Raw genomic sequence first — 22,074 nt, 5'->3', positions numbered from 1 at the left:
AACCACTGAGCCACCTGGGCTGCCCTATTGTTCACTTTTAAATATGATTTGATTTGCATTAATTTGTCCTTTTGTTGAAAGGTATTTATAGATATACTTTTTAATTATCAAAATATGGGAATTTAATTTTTGCAATTTATTTCTGATTCGAGTTCATTTTAATGAGTTATTGGGAAAGATTTACATCAGGCTTTTGAAATTTGTTGAGATGTTAATCTTGAGGTCCAATATATGGCTATTATTTGTAAATACTCTATGTATTACACAGTACAGTATCTTTATATGTATGTTAGCTCTATTTTCTTAATGTGCTGTTTGAATATTCCATGTTTAATGATTTTTGATCTGCTTGTTTTATCAAAAATCTACCATAATGGATCCTCCTGTAATTTTGTCCACATCTCACTGATCTCCCTGTAGTTTTGTTCGTATTTCACTGATCTTCCTATAATTTTGTTCACATTTCACTGCATACATTTTAAATATTATTAGTAAATTGAATTTAAACCTACTAATTAAACTTATTGTTTCATCTTGATGATCATAAAGATGATGTAATCTTTTTTGCTCCAGGCTTTTCCCTTTAAGTTTATATTTATCTTTTATGAATATAGTAAGACCTAGGGTTACAGAGGTGGTCTTTGATCTTAAAAAATTCATATATAGGGGATCCCTGGTGGCTCAGTGGTTTAACACCTGCCTTCGGCTCAGGGTGTGATCCTGGAGTCCCAGGATCGGGTCCCAGGATCGAGTCCCACATCAGCATGGAGCCTGCTTCTCCCTCTGCCTGTGTCTTTGCCTCTTTCTCTCTCTGTGTGTCTCTCATGAATAAATAAGTAAAATCTTTTTTAAAAATTCACATATAGATATAAGGTTCTAAATATTACAGCAAGTCTTACTCTAGGTTCTTTGTACTAAATAGTGAAATCCTCAGAGATTGTAAAGAATTGAACAAAAAATAGCATTCAAGTATCGGGTATTTATATAATCATCTTTTCCCCCTTACATTTATGCCTTAAGCTCGCAGGGAAACCTCAAGGACTATTCTTCTCATTGTCTTATGTATACAGAGACATGTAGCAAATTTTTATTTTTTTATGTATGTATTTATTTGTTATCTGCCAAATAGCCTCTCTCTAAGAACTGTTTCTGCCCACATTCAAGTGGCAACTGCAATATTTATTGCTTTCCTTCACAATGACCCTGACAAATGGAAGAATTGTTTAGACCATTTGTGAACATTTGACAAAGGCATGATCTATCAGGGTCTTTCATCTGGAACTGAAAGAAATAAACCAATTTAAATGGAGTGTCTGGATGGTAAGATATACAATTAGGGATCTGATACAAGCTGTCTTCTTCATGTGTCTCAGAGAATTAGAAGAAACCAGAATATGGGGAAAAGAAATAAGAAAGTCATGCACAAAACAGAGGGGAGAGAGAGATGAAGAGAGTGCTGTTTTATTCTCTGCTTTTAGCAGTTCCTGAGGTCTAGTCATTTTCATTTTTTTTAGATCCTTCAAAAAATGTTTTTTCTGAGGAAGTGAAAGGATTTATTCTGAAAACTATGATACATTAATGAAAGACATTGAAGAGGCAAATAAATGGAAAGATATACCATGCTCATGGATTAGAAGAATTAAGGTTGTTAGAATGTTGTTATTACCCAAAGAAATATACAGATTCAATGCAATCCTTATGAAAATTCCAGTGGCAGTTTTTACAGAAACAGAACAAGCAATACAAAAATTTATGTGGATCCACAGAAGACTCCAAATAGTCAAAGCAATCTTGAGAAAGAAGAATGAAGCTGGAAGCATCATGTTCCCTCATTTCAAGCTGTATCACACAGCTATAGTAATCAAAACAGAATGATATTGCCATAAAAGCAGACATATAGATCAATGGGACAGAATAGAAAGTCCATAAATAAACCCATGCATGTGTGGGCTATTTATGACAAAGGAGCCAAGGAGATACAACAAGGAAAGGGCAGTCTTTTCAATAAATGATGCTAGAAAAACTGGACACACATACACACACACACAAGAATGAAATTGGACCACCACCTTACACCATACACAAAAATTAACTCAAAGTAGGGTAAAGACTTGAATGTAAGACCTGAAATCATAGTTTTTAGAGGAAAACACAGGGAGTGAATCATTGGCATTGGTCTTGGTGATGATTTTTGGGATTGACACCATTAGCAAAGGCAATAAAAGCAAAAATAAACAAGTAAATTTAAAAACTCTGCACAGGGCATCTCTGGATGGTTCAGCAGTTTGGCGCCTGCCTTCCACCCAAGGCATGATCCTGGAGTCCCAGGATCTCGTCCCACGTTGGGCTTCTTGCATGGAGCCTGCTTGTCCCTCTGCCTGTGTCTCTGCCTCTCTCTCTCTCTCTCTCACTCTCTCTGTCTCTCATGAATAAATGAATAAAATCTTAAAAAAAAAACAAAACAAAACCTCTGCACAGCAAAAGAAAGAACAAGATGAAAAGGCAACCTACTGAATGGGAGAAAATATTTGCAAATCATATATCTAATAAAGGTTTAATATCCAAAATATATGGATTCATACAACTCAACAGCAAAAGCAAAAACAAAAAACCCCCAACAATTCAACTAAATAATTGGGCAAAGAATCTGAAAAGACATTTTTACAAAGACCCAAATGGCCAATGAGTACACAAAAAAGAGCCCAACATTACTAATCATCAGAAAAACGTGAATCAAAATCACAGTGAAGTATTACCTCACATTTACTAGAATGGCTATTGTGAAAAAGAACAAGAATAACAAGTGTTGGCAAGGATGTGGAAGAAAGGAAATCCTTGTGCATTATTGGTGGGAATGTAAATTAGTGCATTCACTATGGAAAACAGTATGTAAGTTCCTTTAAAAAATAAAAAATAGAAATACCATATATTCTAGCAATTCTGTTTTTGGGTATTTATCTGAAGAAAATAAAACATTAACTCGAAGAGATATATGTATGATATGTTTATTGCAGCATTACTTACAATGGCCAAAATATGGAAACAACTGAAGTGTCTACCAATGCATGACTGGCTAAAGAAAATGTCACAAATACACGTGCACTTACACACACAGACACACACTCATACACTGGGATATTTTTCAGCCATATACATGAATTAAATTTTGCCATTTGTGACCACAAAAGATAGACATTGAGGGCATTAGCTATGTGAAATAAGTCACACAGAGAAATACCATATATCACTTATATATAGAATCTAAACAACAGCCACACCAACAAAACCCACTACAAACCAAAACCAAAAACCCAGACACAAGCCCATAGATACAGAGAACAGATTGGTGCTTGCCAGAGGTGGGGGGTGGCAGATGGGTGGCCTGAATGAAGGTGGTCAAAAGATACAAACTTCCAGCTGTAAAATAAATGAATCCTGAGGATATATGTACAGCGTGGTGACTATAGTTAATAATACCATATTACATATTTGAAAAGTTGCTAAGAGAGTAGATCTTAAAGGTTCTCATCATAGGAAAAAAATTGTACCTATGCATGTTAACTAGACTTATTGTGATGATTATTTTGCAATGTATGCAAATACTGAATCATTATATTGTATACCTGACGCTAATATGTTCCATGTCAATTATATTGCAATAAAAAGCCATTTTCTTCTCCTTACATTATGCTTCTGTTACTTGCAACATGTGGCACTTTTTCTTAATGTTGTTCTTCATCAAATATTTTAGCTCTCTACCTTCTGGACATATGATAGCATTGAGCATCTTGTCTGCACTGCTCCCCTGTACTCCCTTGCTTTTTTAGTTGAGTGGGACCCTGTGACTAGTTCTGGATAATGAATTGTGTGCTGTGGTTACAGGTGTCACTTCCAGGACAGAGGATCTTATTCTGAGACAGAGCTCAAGGCCATCCAGAGGTCTGTTGCAGAGGTTAGCTAGTTTTGTTATAAGCCACTGTGCTTTTGAGGTAGTTTGCTAGTGTAGCATAAATTAATTTATTCTGATTGATATTCAACCAAAACAGCTGTAAGCAATAAAGCCAGCTAACCTCTGGCATAAACATCACTCTGAGACTTTTTATAGCCCTATTTGAGGGCATAAGATCTGACCTATGTATTAGATTAACAGTTCGTGTTTCTGTCTACGATTATGAGAAACTCACCTTTACAACAATTCTTGGCTTCATATTGTATCAATAAAATCATATCTTTTTATAAAAACATTTATTTTTAAACATGATCATTCTTTTAAACTTTTAATTTGGCTCCACTTTGTCACAAACAGACAATGAAGTCTGAAAGAAGAGACTGAATTGAAGAGCCTAGCTAGGAAGTCTCTGTATCCAAGAAAGAGAAGCAGTGGATTTGGTAGTGTGATGTAATAAAAAATAGATATTTGCTTTTCAGTCTTGGTTCCTAGGGTTTTTCCCTTGTTCTTGGCACAGGACTCCTAATTTAAATCTCTGGAGTGATAAAACTGCTTTTCGTATGCTAATGAGACGACTAGTGTCTGTGGATTCTTACATAGCTCAGGATTGTGTTGGTCACAAGAGCAAGACATAATTAGAGGGTTTGGACTTCAGCTCCATTCCCAACCTCCAGGGAGTAGAGAGGGGCTGGAGAATGAGTTAATTACTAATGGCCAATGGTTTAATCCATCTTTGCCTATGTAATGGAACATCTATAAAAAACCGAGAGCTTCAGGGTTACTGAATGCATCCCCATACCAAGAGGATGGAACACCCAGGGAGGGTATGGAAACTCTTTGCCTCTTCTTCCGCACTATACATTGGCTTATCCATCTCTTCCATTCATCTGTTACTGAGTTATTGCCTTTACAATAAACCACTAATCATAAGTAAATTGCTTTCCTGAGTTCTGTGAGCCATTCTAACAAATTGTTGAAGCTAAAAGGGTGGGTTATGGGAACCTTTGACTTTGTGGCCAAATCAGACAGAACTATGGGTGGTCTGGGCACACATAACTTATAATTAGCATCTGAAGTGAGAGCAGTCTTTGGGACTGAGTGCTTACACCTGTGAAGTTGATGCTAACTCAAGGTAGTTAGTGTCATAGTTGAACTGACCAGTAGGATGCCTAGTTGATGTCTAGAGAGCTAGAAAAGTGGTTGAGGGTATAGAAAAACCCCACACATTTGGTGTTAGAAGTGTAAAAGCAGCAATAATTGTAGAAGTGTAAGCAGAAGGCTATACAAATTTCCAAAACATATTTCAAGTGAAATTCTTCCCTTGCTTGTCAGGATAGAAGTTGCCCACAGGCCCATTTTTTCCTTTGCCACATACATTCTATTATTTGGGATAATGAGTCAAAGCTTTGGAATCCTAAACCCACAAAACCCATAGAATCTTAGAGAGAAATCCATATCTATCCTAGAGATGGATATAATACCAAGAGTTATCTAAGCTGGGAAAAGAGAAAACAAAAGCTTAGGGTAGAGAGGACAATGGCTTGAACCAGGGTAATGCCAGTGAAGTTAGTGTTTCAATCCTGGGTATAATTTCAAGGTAGATAGACAGGATTTACTAATTGATTGTATGGAAATTATTAGAGAAATAAAAGAGTTAAAACAAATCCAAGGATTTCGACCTAAGCCACTGAAAGAGTAGCAGTGGCATATCTAAGGTCATATAGCTAATCAACAACATAATCAGAAATAAGACCAAGTCTCCTATTGCCAGCTTAGTGGCCTTGCTGCCTCACTCTGGAGAAAGTAGAAAGGGAGCTAATATCGGAGATTTTTATTGCACATATTTCATGAGATTGCATAAGATTTATTTATCTTCATAGTATTTTATAGAACAAAGGAATAGTTTCATTTTATTTTAATTTCTGATATGTGTTCCTAGCTACAAATTACTTGAAGGGACATTTTTTACAGTAGAATTTGCAGAGATACCGGAACAGTGTGTGGCTATTATTCTATTGGCAATATAGCATCTGTTGAGAAGGTTTTGTGCTACTCCTGAAGCCTTTGTGGTTTGAGACAGAGGCATGAAAGACTAAGGGGCCAAGCAAGCAGAGCTCTAATGTTAGATTAGAGGGGCACAAAAGTTAGGGGCAAGGTGGCAGAGAGGCCAGAGGGCATATCTACCTAGCCAGGTTTGGTTTGGGTCATGTCTCTGCCTCAGATCTTAATCATCAGCTTCTTGGGAAGTAAAATCAATCAGAACAATATGGGGAAATGTTTCCCTCAAATGATGCCATTGCATCCCAAAGTTTTATAGCACTTAGAGTGAATAAATAAGAGACTGAGTCACAGAATACAATACCAACAGTGAAAAGATCTGAGTGGGACCCCAGCCCATGCATTCATATATTAAGTAAACATTTATTGAGCTCTTGTTCTATGCCAGCATGTTCTGGACACTTTTGATACAGTGGTGAACAGAGCAGACAAAATTCTTGCCATAATTGAGCATACTTCCCAGGAGGGAAAGACAATAAACAAAGGATTAAGACTATCCTGTGTCACAGAGAGATCAGGGCTAGGAGAATAGCAAAGCAGGAAGGGGAAAGGCAGAGTGAGTGGGGATTGCAGGAAGTATTATTATTTATATAGATTAGTCAGGAAAGGCTGATCTAGTGAAATGGTATTTAATCAAAGACTTGAAGGAGTTTTCAGTTCTATATGGGAGGAGCTTGGAAGTCACACTCTGTCCTAACAAGTAAAAAGCTAAATAGACTGAAAAATCAACAACTCTTCTTGGATCCGTAAGAGGAAAAGGATACAGGGCAAATCACTGTGCCCCAGATTGCAGAGACAGGTGAATATGGAGTCACGGCTTCCTAGGGCACAGACACTGAGTGGAACTGCTTCAGGAACCAGTGCCTGAACTGTAATTGACAAATTGCTGGAAGCAAATCTGAGAGTTAAAAACTTCAGGGGTCTTAGTCATAGGGAGGCCCCTAAAGCATTGTAAGATTTTCCTGCAGGAGCTAGGTTCCCACAGGAAATATCAGAAAAATTTCCTCTTGCTTCTGAGGAAAAAGAACCACTGTGAAGTATGCCAGAGCACTCTGTTCTTTTTAACAGATCCTGCCCTCGGGGCAAATTAATTAACTGTATTCTAACCTGCTGGGATGTTATCAGAGCCCACCTGATGTGGAGAAGGGAAATGCTTAACTCCAGGCCTACTTTGGCCATTTTGTCCCACCTACATGGGGAAAAAAGAAAAAGGATAAACACTTGTGAAATTCACAATCCAGGCAAAGGCTCACTAAACGACTAAGATCTAATCATAGGACTATAGATAACTTCCCTTCTCACAGGTCATCACCATATTCCTAAAGTCTACTTACAGCAGCTCTTTCTACCCAGTGCATCATGTTCAGCTATCAAGAAAAAATTACAAGACATACTACAAGGCAAACAACACAATTTGAAAAGACAGAGCAAGCATCTGAACCAGAATGGCAGGGATGTTGAAATTCTTAGACCAGTAATTAAAACAGATTAATATGTTAAGAGCTCTAATGAATAAACTAGGTATCATACCCACCCCCATCCTGCAAATAAAATATGGTAATAATGATGTATTAGTGCAGGTTCATCAATTGTAACCAATGCACCACACTGGTGAGGGAGGTTGATAACAGGGGGAGGCTGGGGGCAGGGGCATATGGGATATCTCTATGCTTTCTTCTTAATTTTGCTATGTACTTAACATTGTTTTTAAAAATTTGAGTCTTTTATTTTTTAAAGTAACAATAGAAAAAAAAGACAGAAACTTGGGATAAACATGAGGCTTTCGGGCAGGAAATGTTTTAGAGAAGAATGAACACGAGCAAGACATGAAACAAGAAAATGCTTCCTATGTGTAAAGAATAACACGGGGATCCCTGGATGGCGCAGCGGTTTGGCGCCTGCCTTTGGCCCAGGGCGCGATCCTGGAGACCCGGGATCGAATCCCACGTCGGGCTCCCGGTGCATGGGGCCTGCTTCTCCCTCTGCCTGTGTCTCTGCCTCTCTCTCTCTCTGTGACTATCATAAATAAATAAATAAATACCTAAAAAAATTAAAAAAAAAAAAAAAAAGAATAACACGAAGGCCAAAGTGGCTAGAACAGAATGTGCAAACAAAGGAATGTAGCAGAAGGGTTCAGGGAACTAGCAGGGAACAATATCAAATAAGGTCTCTTAAGGCCACTGAAAGTATTTGACCTCCGGTTTGAGTGATAAAGGAAGCCATTAGAAAGTTCTCTACAAAGAAGTTGGGTGCTGTGATGAGGGTTAAACAGAGTTTTTTCACTGTTCTATTGAGAATACTATGAAGCAGAAGCTGAGAGGTGGCAGTTGGGTCTCAGTAGGGAAATTGGTTAAGAAGCTATTGCAATTATCAGGGAAGAGAGGATAATGATTTGAACTAGGTGATACCAGTGAAGTTCATGTGTGAATTCTGGGTATAATTTGAAGGCAAATATGCATGATTTGCCTATTGATTGTATGTCAGTTACTAGGGAAAGTAAAGAGTCGAAATAAACTAAAGACTTTTTTATCTAAGCAACTTTTGGGGAGAGAATGCAGAAAAATGGATTTTGGAGGAATAACTAGGAGTTTTATTTTGAAGACACTGTTTGTGAGGTAAATTATATAGCAGAGAGTAATATTATTTGGGTTCTTAGATATAGAAGTGTGAAGTTCAGGAACAATTCTGGGCTCTAAATACAAACCAAGGAGCCATCAACATAAAAGTGCTATTTACAACCATGAGGCTGGATAATATGATTAATTGAGTGAACACAAATAGAACAGAGAGGTGTGATTTGGGGGCACTCCACTAATTAGAAGCAGGGAAGATTGGGAGAAATGTGCACACACACAAAAAGTAATCACAGAGATAAGAGGAGAATCAACAGTCATGTTTCAGGAGCCAAGTGAAGTATTTAAAGAACTATGTGATCAACAGTGTCACAAGGTCACAAATAAAATAATATGTGAACTAAGAATTGACCACTGGGTTTTGCGAAATGGTGGTCATTGTTGACCTTGACAAAAGATGTTTCAGCTGAGTATTCAGAATAAAAGAAAGCATAATTGGAATGTGTTCAAGAAAGACAAGAAACATAAGAGGTTTCAGTTCCATCCAATGCAGAAGATATGAAAGATCTTTGTTCCCTGACATCAAGAAAAACCTGAGAAAAATAAGAATCCTATTTTCCTATAGGTCAAGCAAAAAACTAGTGAGACAAGAAAGCCCTGAGGACTTGACTTCCCAAGAGAAACAGGTATTCAAAGAAGGCTAGAGAACCATGGCAGCCTCTGTACTTGGTCTGGGCAAACAGGAGGGCATGTCTACTGTAAGGGGAGAAACTTATCAGAGGGAAGAAGTCAGTCAGGCCTTAAACTACAGAGTAGGCTGGTGGGGCAAACTGGAATCTGTAAGTGTGATAAAAGTGCAAAGTAAAACAAAATAAACTTACAACAAAATATGTAGAATATAAGAAATAGTTAAAGGGATTATAAGGCAAAGGAGGGGAACTGAATGGGAAAAATTAGAGAGGGAGATAAACCATGAGAGACTTCTAACTCTGAGAAACAAACAAAGGGTTGCAGAAGGGGAAGTAGGTGAGGGGATGGGATAGCTGGGAGTCAAGCACTGAGGAGGGCACTTGATGGCTTGATGGAATGAGCACTGGATGTTATACTATATGTTGGCAAATTGAATTTAAAAAAAAAAAAACTTACAACAAAATAGTTGCTTAGCCTGACAACCCCTGGCCTCATCCCTGCCTCCTGAATCTTGGGGAGAAGTGGTGGAAATGGTCCTGCAGAGCAGCAAGGAGTCACATCGCATAGGGCATTTTCCTGTTGATTTACCTACAGGATAATTGTAGAATTATCTACAAATATTATCTACTGCTGGGGTTGAATCCAAAGGTGGGCAAAAACTATCTGAAACTGTTGTCTAGTCCTCTCCCAGGTCAAAAATTGACAGTACTAAAAACGCACTGGTCGCATGTGGAAGGTTGGAGATTCAGCTAACACAGATGCCTTCCATCTATCTAAACCTGGGACATCTACAGCCTAAAGCAACTCTAGGAGAAATCTGAGTGACCACTCCCTCAATTTAACTGCTAGATGAAAGAAAGGACTTGCATGCTCTTGAAAACAAACAAAATTAAGACAAAGAGCTGAGTGATAGAGTTAAGCCTCACCACATCAACAGAACATTAAATGTGTATGAAGGAAATAACCAATTAAAAGGCAGTATATCAGAATGGATTTACCAAAAGTAAGAACAACCATATACTATTTACAGAAAATGTAAAAATAAAAGAATGTGAAAGACACACCTGTAATCTCTAAGTGTATGAAAGCTGATGTGATAATATTAATATCAGGCAGGCGACATTACCAGAAGCAAAGAAAGATTTCATAATGATAAAAAGGTCAATTTATCAGGATGATATCACAATTCTAAATGTTTATGTCACTAAGAACAGAGCTTCAGACACAAGAAGCAAAGATGGCATAACTGAAAATAGACAAAGCTACAGTTATAGTTGGAAACTTTAACATTCATCTCTCAAAGAAAGGGAAGTGGGAAGCAGGGGTGCAAAACATGGCAAAAACACCAAGGACACAGCAGGTTTGAACACTATCATCGATAAAGGTAACTCAATTGACATTTATATAATACACCAAACTGCAGAATACATATTATTTTCAAGTGCACATGGATCATTCACCAGTAGCAATCATATTCTGGATCATAAAAGTGATTCTTAATAAATTTCAAGTGACTGAAATCTTTCAAAGTATCTTCTTTTTTTAAAGATTTATTTATTGAAAGAGAGAGAGTAAGAAAGAGAGAGCACAGGAATTGGGAGAGGGGAAGAGAGAGAGGGAAAGAAAGAACTCCCCACTGAACACAAAGCACTATGCAGAGCTTAATCCCAGGACCCTGAGATCATGACCTCAACTGAAACCAAGAGTCAGCCACCAAGGTGTCCCATTTCAAAGTATGTTATTGAACTAAAAAAAAAGAATTAAATTAGAAAACAATAACAAAAAGATACGGAAAGTCTCTAAATACTTGGGAAATAAGAGCACACTTCTAAACTATTTATGAGACAGAGAAGAAATAAGAGAACTTAGAAACCATAAGTGAATGATAATAAAAACCAAACATTAAATTTTGTGAGTTTAAGCTAAAGTAGTCTTTAGAAAATTATAACCATAAATGTTTACATTGGGAAAGGAAAAAGATTCAAATTCTGTGATCTAAAACTTCCATGCTAAGAATCTAAAAAGAAATGTTTCACTCAATGTAAGTACAAGGGAAGAACTGATAACAAGTAGAAATCAGTGAAACAGAAAATATACAAGTAACTAAGGAAAATCAACAAGACTGAACTTTGTTTCTTTGAAAAAATTAACACAATTGAGAAATCTGACAGGACCGATCAAGACACAGTAGAAAACATGCATATCAGGATTAACTATCAATGTAGGAATGAAAAAGGAGATATCACTGCAGACCACGTGAGCATTGCTCCCACTCTAACAAGAAAAAGCTGGACAAACTACTATGTGATCTTAATTTTCATCGAGCCCTCCAGAGCTATGAACTCAGGGAAGTAAAGTAGTCTGAAATAGAAGAAAAGAATATTGTCTCCTGTCTTCTTGAAAACAAAAAGTGAGCCAGCTTGGCATCTGTGTAGGAGGAGAAAGAGCCAGTGGACACCATACAAGTGAACAAGAAGATTTGTAGTGAAGGACTAAGGTCAAGTCTGGGCTAGCACAACACCATAGAATTCTTGGGAGACACAGACACAAGAAAAGTCTGCATCATGTACAGACTCCTCTCCATGGACCCCTCCTGATGCTCCTGAGAAAACTTGAAGCAGGATGGGATACTATCAAAACAATCCTTCAAGTGGTGAACTTTGTTGGATGATTTACACTGTCTGATTTCAAGATTTACAGTGATGTTTCCCTAATCAAGACAATGTGCCATTGACATTGGAATTGACACACAGATCAATGGAATAAAATAAAGGGTCCCAAGACTGAGTTTTGGCAAAGGCATAAAAGCAATTCTATGGAGATATAAAAATCTTCTTAATAAATTGTACTGGAATGATTGGATATTTATATGGGGTGGGGGACGTAAAAAGACCCTACCTCCTATTTTACACACCTATACCCTACACAAAGAATCTAAGATGAATTATAGACCTAAATATAAAAATGAAAACTAAAACTATATAGCTTCTTAAAAAAAACAGGAGATGATATTCAGAGCACATGGGAAGGCAGATATTTCTTAGACAAAAGATAAAAATCATTAACCATAAAGGAATAATTTTGATGAACTACTCTTTATTAAAATTAAAAAACTTTTGCTCATCAAAAGCTATCACTAAGAAAATACTGAAACCACAGCTTGAGAAAATATAATTTCAATAATTATATCAGACAAAAGACTCATATCTATGTTTTTAAAAACTCTTATTTGGTATAATTTTAATATGGTCCCCACAGTTCTCACCCCTGGTGTACATGCAGACCATAATCCTCTCCCCTTGTGTGTAGGCAGCCTCTGTGAACACGATGGATGCTACTGATGTAATTAGGTTATGGTACATGGCAAAAGTAAAAGATTTTGCAGATGTAATTACAACCAATAATCAGTCAACTTTTTAAAAGATTTATTTATTTTGAGAGAGACAGAGAGAGTGTGAAAGATAGCATATGTCCAAGTGGTGGGAGGGGCAGAGAGAGAGAATCTCTAGCAGACTCCCTGCTGAGCATGGAGCCCAAGGTGGGGCTAGATCCCAGGACCCTGAGATAATGATCTGAGCTGAAACCAAAAAGTCAGATGCTCAACCAACTGAACCACCCAGGTGCCTCCAATAATCAGTTGACTTTAATCTACAGGGAGAATATCCTATGTGGCGAACTTTTCAAAAGTGACTCAAAACAGGAGAGACCTTGGCTTTGAAGAAACAAGCTGTCACGTGAATGACCTGTAGACAGAGAAGCCTCAGTTCTGCAACCACAAAGAACTGAATCCTGCCAACAGTCTGACTGAATCTGGAGGAGGACACCATGCTCTAGATGAGAAAGCAGCCCCGGCATCACCTCAACTGCAGCCTTGTGAGATGCTGGCAGGAGACCCAGCCAAGCCATGCTCAGGCTCTGGATGCACAGAAACTGTGAAATAATAGCTGTATGCTCTTCAAGTCACTCACTTAAAAAGTAACAAATAATGATAATTTGTGAAATAAGTAATTTATGGTAATTGGTAATGCAGCACTGGAAAATTAATATAATTCAATAATAAGACAAACTCAATTTTTTAAAGAATCAGCAAGATTTAACAGATACTTCACAAAAGGAGACATACAAATGGCCCAGGCACAGAAAAAATGCTTAATATCATTAGGAATCAGGGAAACACAGATTAAAATGATAATTATTTGTCATTATGCACCTATACAACACTGAATTTTATTTTTTAAAATGTAGATTAACTGGTAATGTATGCATTTCTGGTGGGCGTATAAAATTTTACAACCACTTTGGATAATGGTTTGACAGTGTCTGATAGAATCAAACGTGTTCCTATTCTGTGATGAGGTAATTCCACTACTAGATGTATGTATCCAAGATAAATGAAAACATATGTCCACAAAAGGATGTGTATGCAAATTTTCACAAAAGTTTTATTCACAACAGTAAAAACCTGGAAAGAAATTCAAATATTCATCAGTAGGAGCAAGGATAAAAATAATTGTGAAATGATACTCAACAATAAGAAAGTTACATTTTACTGATGCATGCAACAGTGAGGATGAATCTCAGACACACTGGATTGAGTGAAGAAGCCAGACACCAAAGAGTTCACATTTCATTTCTTACAATGAAATCTGATAATAGATGGAAGGAATCTATGGTAAAAGAAAGTAGAATTGTAATCGTAGATGTGCTGAGCCAGGAGCCTGATGTAGGGCTTGATCTTACAACCCTGAGACCATGACCTGAGTCAAAATCAAGAGTCAGACTCTCAACTGACTGAGCCAACCAGCACCCCTAATACTTTCACTTTTAAAAAATATTTAAGAAAATTGTGAAAGGAAGAATAGGTAATAAGGAATCAGAGTCAGTGAGTATCAACAATCGTTGAGGTCTTGAGGAGAAATTGAGAAAGGAAGTGATGAAGTACCTGGAGCATGATGTGGAGCCCAGTGAGGAATTTCTTAAAGTTTACATATAGAGTAGCATATTTATATGCTATACTCTACTACAGAGGGAAAAAATTGGTAAAACAGGATAGAAAGGGGTCTTCTTTGGGGAAATGTCTATCAAGTCCTTTGCCAAATTTTTATCAATTTTTTTTCTGAGTTGTAGCAGTTCCTTTTATATTTTGGATATTATCCTTTTGCAAGATATATAGTTTGCAAATATTTTCCCCTCTTCTATAGATTGATTTTTCATTTTGTTGATTGTTTCCTTTACTGTGTACAACCTTTGTGTTTATTGATGGATAAATGTATAGACAAAATGTAATATATATAATGTATATACACAAATATATATATATTATACATCATGCTCTATTTTTTAGCCATAAAAGAGAAGAAAATCCTGCCATTTGTAATAACCTAGATGAATCTGGAGGATATTCTGTTTAAGTGATATAAGGCAGACTTGGAAAGACATATACTGTAGGATCTCACAGCAATTTTTTAAAAATCAAGCTCCTAGAACCACAGAGTGTAACATTGGTTGCCAGGACCTAAAGATGGGGGAAATAGGGAGATATGTTGATCAAAGGGTACAATCTTTGAGGTCTAGGAAGAATAAATTCCAAGGATCTAATATAGGTGTGGTGCCTCTAGTTAATAATACTATAGATCTCAAATGTCTGGCCACACATACACAAATAATTACTGTGTGAGGTGGTGGATATGCTAATAAACTTGACTGTGATCATCATTTCATAATGTATACATACATTAAATCATCATCTTGTACATCTTAAAAATTGAAGACAGGGGCACCTGAGTGGCTTAGTCAGTTAAGCATCCGACTCTTGATTTTGGCTTAGGTCATGATCTCAGGGTCGTGAGATCAAGCCCCTGTGTCAGGCTCTGCACTCACCTGGGAGTCTACTTGAGAATCTCTCTCTTCCTCTCCCTCTGCCCCTTCCTCCTGTGTGCTCATGCTCTCTCTCTCAAATAAATCAATAAATCTTTTTTAAAAATTATGTTACATAGAGTGGGCATAGGAGGACTTTGGTTAAGGGAACTAATATTTGGGCAAAGCAAAGACTGGTAGCTCCCAAGACCTCTTTTCCTTCACATTCAGTTCCTCATAGTAAATTGTAGAAAAGCAACTTACTATGAGATGAAATCTCAACAGTGGTAGGGAAAATATTCATACAAATTTATAATATCCCATCCTCAGAGACTCTTCTTCATCTGCAGCCATACACATCCAGAGATCCACCTCCACTGATGTTTCTGCAAGTCCTGTCTGAGAACTCATTCATTAAAATTCACCTTTCTGAGGAGGAAATAAATTCTGAATATTACCTGTGTTATAAATATCTTTCAACAATTTTTATTTATAAGAAGCAGCTATTTAAATATCCATCTAAAAATAATTCTAACTTTCCTGAGTAAAGAAGAGAAAAGAAAAGCAAAATTTCTCAACATATGGATATAGGAAGGTGAACTTACATTAAGGACGAGTTGAAGAAAGCACAGGTAGATGGGGGGGATATATTGTTAATAACTCAGCTACTAAACCAGGTTCCTTTTGGCCCTAGAATTGCTCTATCCCAGGGATCTGCAGACATTTTCTGAAAAGTGCCAAATGATAAATATTTCAGGCATTGTGAGACACATATAACACATATAACCTACAAAACTTTGTAGCATGAAAGAGCCATCAACATGCGAAAAGGATGAGAAAGGGAGGGTTCCAATCAAACATGATTTGCAAAATAGGTGGCAGGCTTGGTACATGCTTCTTGGGTAGACATCAAGGTTAAATATTTTTTCTGCAATGTGAATCCTAGAATATCGACGATGAAGGGGAAGGAAATTAGCACTTTCTCAGAGCCAACAGAGTACCTGGAATTTTCATATCCATAATCTCCCTTAACTTGCACAAACATTCTAAAAAGGGGGCTCATGACCTCCAATATTCACCCATGAGGAAATCCCCAAACCACTTCTCCAAAGGTACCTCAATGTTAGTGGCAGTGGCTAATATCTGAGATGATTTCCAAAGCCTCAATCCTTTCCAGCATTCTAAAATGGGGAATCATCATACGTGATTTTTAAAAGTAAGAATTCATAAAAGCTAAAAATGACTACAAAACAACAAACGAGATAAAGAATGAGCGTAGCTCAAGTCCCTGGGAACAAGGGTGTTTTGTAACGAAGCTGGCCTAGAGAAAAAAAAATCATATGGATCAGGTTAGTTTGTTAACTGGATAATGTTCCCACTCAGGAGCACTGGACAAAACTGCTTTCCAGCAGAACCTTCACTGATTTGTGCAAATGGAAGGAAAGAAGGGATACCTCTGGACTAAGTCAAGAAGCCCAGGGAGGGTGCTCAGTGTTTCCACTTCCCTAATAGATACCTCTGCCCACTTGGGAGCAATATTTCCTTATGTTCAGGGGCCCAGGACTTCCCTCCCACTTTTCATTTCCCCTGTGAAAAGAAGCCAAGGTTTGGTACCAGCTGATTTTTCTTCATTCTTTCAGTGGCCACCAGCTCCCTTTCATGGTCTTCCTCTATGGAGACAACCCTATGATATTAAGGCCCACTCTCTTACTCATTGGCCCAAGAAGATAAGAATTACATGATATCAAGGGTGCCTGGGTGGCTCAGTTGGTTGAGTATTTGACTCTTGATCTCAACTTAGGTCTTGATCTCAAGGTTGTGAGTTCAAGCCCTGTGTTTTATACTTTTTTTTTTTTTTTTTAAGAAAGAATTATGTGGTATCAGTTTGTCAGGAACATTGATCCATTTCCAAAGTCACTTTAAGATCCACATAACACCTCAACTGGCATCATCATTTTAAGTTATATTTGTCAAATTGTAGATTTCAATAATCTCCTACTAAGTATGTGTTGTCCCTCACCTAGAAACATGGGGTATCCATGGATAAGTAGGATTGGAGGGAACAGATAGGTCCTTAAATTCAAAACGCCAGTTTCTTTCAGCCCTTAAAGGAGGTGAGTGGGAGAGGCAAGACAGTATTGAGAAGGAATAAAGGTGGATTACAAACAAATAACCTATGACCAGCTTCTCAGGGGGCGGGGGGGCAGAATATGGTGCTGGGCAATGGGACAGAAGCAGCCAGAGCTCTGGGAGCTGCAATCATGGGGCAGACAACATCAGCATCTTTCACAGCTTGAAACCCATATCCAATTCAGCAATTCAGCTTAGGTCACCAGAGGCCCCCTTTCTCCAAGACCTACCTCCCATACATATGAGGGGCTGGACTGACCCAAATGTCCCTTCCAGGTTTAACATCTCTGGTCCCACCTAAGGAGAGGATGCCCTACCACCGTAGATGTTCTTCTGCCCTAGGACTCCCCCTGGGAAGTGTTTCTTCCAGGAGATATTTCAGGGTATTGGCAGGGTGTTGCAGAGAAGACTGCACTTCCCTTTATTGTCTGTCCCTTAACTTCTCCCGATCCTCCAACACAAGGCAGTCCTGGCTGGAACTTTCTTTCAAGTTTGGAGGTCTCAGCTAGGAAGTGGGGAAGGTTACCAAAAGGGCATAGCATAGGACAGGGACAACTTTAATTCCAGATATTACACATCTGGAAATTTCCTCAGCCATTCTCTTCCCCTCTGGGAATGTCTCTCTGACGAGCTTTCTCCCTGTCTCTGATGTGCTTCCATGCTGTTGACCCCTCTTTCTCCTTGATTTTTCTCTTATGCTTGACTCTGAAAGTGCTAACTGGATTTATCAGAGCCAGTCCTAGTGGTCCTGAAGCTGTTTGTAAGAATCTGGAGGCAGGCATCCATAAACTGAGCCCAGACGGGTAAGCCTTAAACCAATTCCTGTCGACTGAGCAAAGGCCAAAGTTTCAATTAAACTGTCAGTTATCACATACGATTTCCATTGGGTAATACAAAGTATAGTAATGGTTAATGGAGAATTACTCTGACTTAACGCCACCCACTTCTAATGAAAATTGAAGCCCCAAGTTCAGATATTATTTATGATGGGGAACTCTCACACATAAACAGAAGGTCTAGCAAGTTAAAAGATCTATAACAGAGGGTTGGAGCAGTGCAATGACCTTTAAAATAATTGGTTTTACCACACTGTGGTTCCAACCAAAGGTGAATATATTCATAGACTTCATGGCAATAAGCAATTTGTCAAAGATTAAAGTTCACCACTTAGAATGACTAATATTAGGATCTGCTCAGAGGAAGAAAATCATTCTCTGGTTCTTCATTTCATTTGTACTTCCAAGCAAATCTCCAACATGTGGAAGTGTAACTAGAATTTGGCAATAATGAGATTCAGTTTTGCAATGTTCAGTGTAGATCACTTTGATTTCTATATCTAAGAAAAATCAACCACTTTTTGTTTCAAATGGAATTAGGTTTCCTGGACCTTGGTTACCAGATTCAAACATTTGGTAACCATGTGCCCTACTCTACCAACATTATGGCATCTGAGGGCCTAACTCAGATTTCCATCTAGGAGTGATACCATCAATGAGCAAGAAGGTATAAGGATATTAAAGGCTCCAGGGTGGAGATATATATAAAGTTTTCCCAAGATTTATGGCACTCACTACATTCTGTACTACCAGGGATTGCTTGTATATAAATCTGGTGAAGAAATTTCCATCTTTGTTGACAAATACATCCCTGGAGGAATGGCCCCCAGGAAAGCAATACTCTACTTCACCATGACTCTGGGTAGTGCCCATCAATTGTGCTGCCAGTCCTGGCACTTGGGGTCCCAGAAATAATTAATTCCACTGAGAGAGTACATAGAATAAATAAAGGCTAAAATTAATCAAAATGTGACCAGAGTTTTAATCAGGCAGCACAGGACTTGACAAGAGGGATGTAAATATTATTGTAAGTCACATCAAATCTGTTAGCAAATGAAATCCAAATCCAGAGAAACTGATTCCTGTCAGAGAAGGAGGAAGCTTGGGGAGGCCCCTGAGGCTGATAAAACTCAGAAGGGTCAGTCTATTCTCACCTCTGCCAAGAGCTTCCGTGAGGGGGGGAAAAATCTTTAAACGTGTAGGAATAGTTTTTATTCTTAAATATGTATAACGTTATAATCTTTCAAGCTTACTTTTAGAGAGATTTATCATGGTTGGTGTGGGTGGGGGCGGGGAGGAGGGTCCCAGTCAATCACACTTCAGAGAAATCGTAGACATTACAAAATTCCATAACAATATCTGTTGTGAGGGCAGGATCTACAGTGTCTCCTTTGCCCTCACACTCAGGAGGCCTTTGGTGCCTGATAGTGAAAAAAATTAATGGGTTCTGAGACTTAATCAGCAAAAGCTCCTCGAGTGTGGAACATTTTGTTAGATTCTATAGATAAGCTATCACTTCATTAGAATTACATACCACTGAAGCTTGGGAATTAAATCTCCTAGTTAGAATAAGGATAAACAGAGCTAACAAATTCGGGTGCACAGAGGCACCGCAGCCTTAACAAGCAGATCTCCTCGAGGCTCACCTTGAGAGTTTTGCTCCTGGTTTCCCCGCCGGTCCCCCAGCTCAGGTGTGGGCTGGCCAGGCAGCTGCTCCCCTCTGACGTCACCGGGGAAGCCACGCCCACCGGCTGCTCCCAGACAATGCCCGAGTGCGTGTGGATGGAGCCTGAGCTTGGAGCCTGAGCTAGAGCAGGACCTGCAGGCCCGAGGCAGGGGCTCTTGTCATGGATGCCTTTGGCTTCACGGTTTCCCCAAGGCTCTGTTGAGCCTTCCTTAGACAGCTGGACGACAGTCTAGGGCACCTCCTGCCTTCTCTACCTCTCTCCTTCACTTGGGATCAGATAGAAAATTCTCCAGCCTTCCCTGACTCCCTAGTCGCCCCCCCCCCCCCCCCCCCCCCCCCCGCACAGGCATATTCCTCAATAATATCCCTGCACGTGTAATCCCATCTTGGCATCTAGCCTAACACATCAAGAAGAAGGGAAGACGGAGGGAATGCAGCCCGCGGAGCACAGGAGCCTCTTCTGTGACCTCCTAAAATCAAGCCACTCAGGTACCCAGATTTCCACGCGCCCTGCCTGCCTAATAGATACCCACTGCTTTTAGACAAAGGAAGACGACCGCTTTTAGGTAAAGGCACTAGCAATATCATAATTAACATATGATTATATGTATAATATTCGTGTGTAAGAAATTAATCGCATTTATTTAAAATATAAAATTTTGGGTCGCTCAGCGGTTTAGCATCTGCCTTTGGCCTAGGGCCCGATCCTGGAGTCCTGGGATCGAGTCCCACATCGGGCTTCCTGCATGGAGCCTGCTTCTCCCTCTGCCTGTGTCTCAGCCTCTCTCTCTCTCTCTCTCTCTCTCATGAATAACTTAAAAAAAAAAAAAAATATATATATATATATATATATAATCTGGGGCACCTGGGTGGCATCAGCTCAGGTCATGATCCTGGGGTTCATGGCATTGAGTCCTTCATCGGGCTCCCTGCTCAGTGGAGATCCTGCTTCTCCCTCTACCCCTCACCCCACTCATGCTCTCTCTCGCACTCTCTGTCAAATGAATGAATTAATTAAAAAATGTAAAGTATAAAATCTGAGCACTGCTGTCTAAAATAAGAGGAAAACTATTTTACATTTTAAAATGTGATAGATCGTAAAGAGATGGACATTCATCACTGTTTATGGCACTGTGCTAAGTCATGCAAGTCCTCGAAACCATCTTACCTAATCTTGCCATGCCCTATGGGGCACAAGTATCATCATCTGATGAAGAAATGGAAACAGGTTAAATGACTTGCCCCAGGTCATGTACAGTCTGTAATTTTGGATTCTACAATTCTGACAGCAGGGGTTGATTTTGAGGCTCTCTGCTCTCCAGCCTCCCGTGTCATAATCTGCGTCCAGCCCAGTAAACACCTCTGAGTTACTGTCTCATTCCCCATCTTGGCTTGGATATTTAAGTATCCAATTGCAATTTCCTGCTTGGCCCCCACCATTCATGGCTTACATTCTACCACTTAGGACTATTTCAATTATTAAATTTGGAAAGAATCAATTCCAAGGGTATCTGTTTCTAGGAGTACAGCCCGTTCTGAAGCAGTACCCACTGGCCACCCAAGAGCAAGGGTTGTGTGTGTGTGTGTGTGTGTGTGTGTATAGACAATTTTTAATAAATTGCTGAGCTTATATAATGTAAAGAATCATCCCAAGTGCCATATCCCAAATAAAAAATCAAAGGGGGTGGAGTGGACCTTCATTTGAAATCTGAACAACTTTGGAATCAATTCCACAGAAAAACAGGGACTGGAGATGCTGCTGTCTGAAGGAAGAGCATTCAGCAGAAGAAATTTCCAGAAACGAGACCCCGAAGGTGGACATGCCTATGCACGTTCCATTTGCAACAAAGCAGCCAGAGAGACCCTGTTAAAATATAAGTCAGATCACCTGGGCCGTGAATATCATTCACAGTAAAATCTAAAGTCCTTTCTGTGGCCTACAAGACCCTATATCACCTTGTTCCATGCAACCTTATCCTGTGGCTGAGTGCAGCTGCCCAGGAAAGCAAGCTCTCAGGTCCCAGGCTTGAATGCTCTAGTGGATCCCAAAAGCACTGCAGCTAGAGGCTCTTGGCTGATGGCAATCCTATCTATGGCTTCTGTCTTGCAGAGGGTCTGAGTGGGCCCCCCAACGGCTGCCAGAAAACACTGGGCTGAATCAACCAAAGTCAAGTCAAGAGCAGGTATTTTACAATCTAACTGTTCTTTTATCATACATATTTTCTAGTTTATCCTCCCATAAATTCAATTTAATTGGGATGAAAGATTTTTTTTAAAGTATAAACAATATAAATT

The 22,074-nt window shown here is 38.9% G+C and overlaps 2 long non-coding RNA genes across 11 annotated transcripts in view; one reads left to right on the top strand and one right to left on the bottom strand.

Moving 5' to 3' along the window:
• Window positions 1-21,050, bottom strand: part of LOC144316034 (uncharacterized) — a 28,060-nt gene extending 7,010 nt beyond the window's left edge. Inside the window, exons 1-3 of the long non-coding RNA XR_013381807.1 lie at window positions 20,948-21,050; window positions 19,739-19,911; window positions 15,391-15,525 (exon numbers count right to left, since the gene is read on the bottom strand). This is a non-coding gene — a long non-coding RNA (uncharacterized LOC144316034). The remainder of the gene's footprint in view (window positions 1-15,390; window positions 15,526-19,738; window positions 19,912-20,947) is intronic.
• LOC144316033 (uncharacterized) overlaps window positions 19,886-22,074 on the top strand; it is a 106,973-nt gene continuing 104,784 nt past the window's right edge. For all 10 annotated transcript variants that reach the window (XR_013381800.1, XR_013381803.1, XR_013381806.1 and 7 more), the window contains exons 1-2: window positions 19,886-20,345; window positions 21,890-21,962. This is a non-coding gene — a long non-coding RNA (uncharacterized LOC144316033). The remainder of the gene's footprint in view (window positions 20,346-21,889; window positions 21,963-22,074) is intronic.

Source organism: Canis aureus, chromosome 6 (assembly GCF_053574225.1).
Source record: "Canis aureus isolate CA01 chromosome 6, VMU_Caureus_v.1.0, whole genome shotgun sequence".
Classification (NCBI taxonomy): Eukaryota; Metazoa; Chordata; class Mammalia; order Carnivora; family Canidae; genus Canis; species Canis aureus.
Note: the sequence above shows the minus strand (reverse complement) of the source record. Positions and strands in the feature narration are given on the sequence as shown.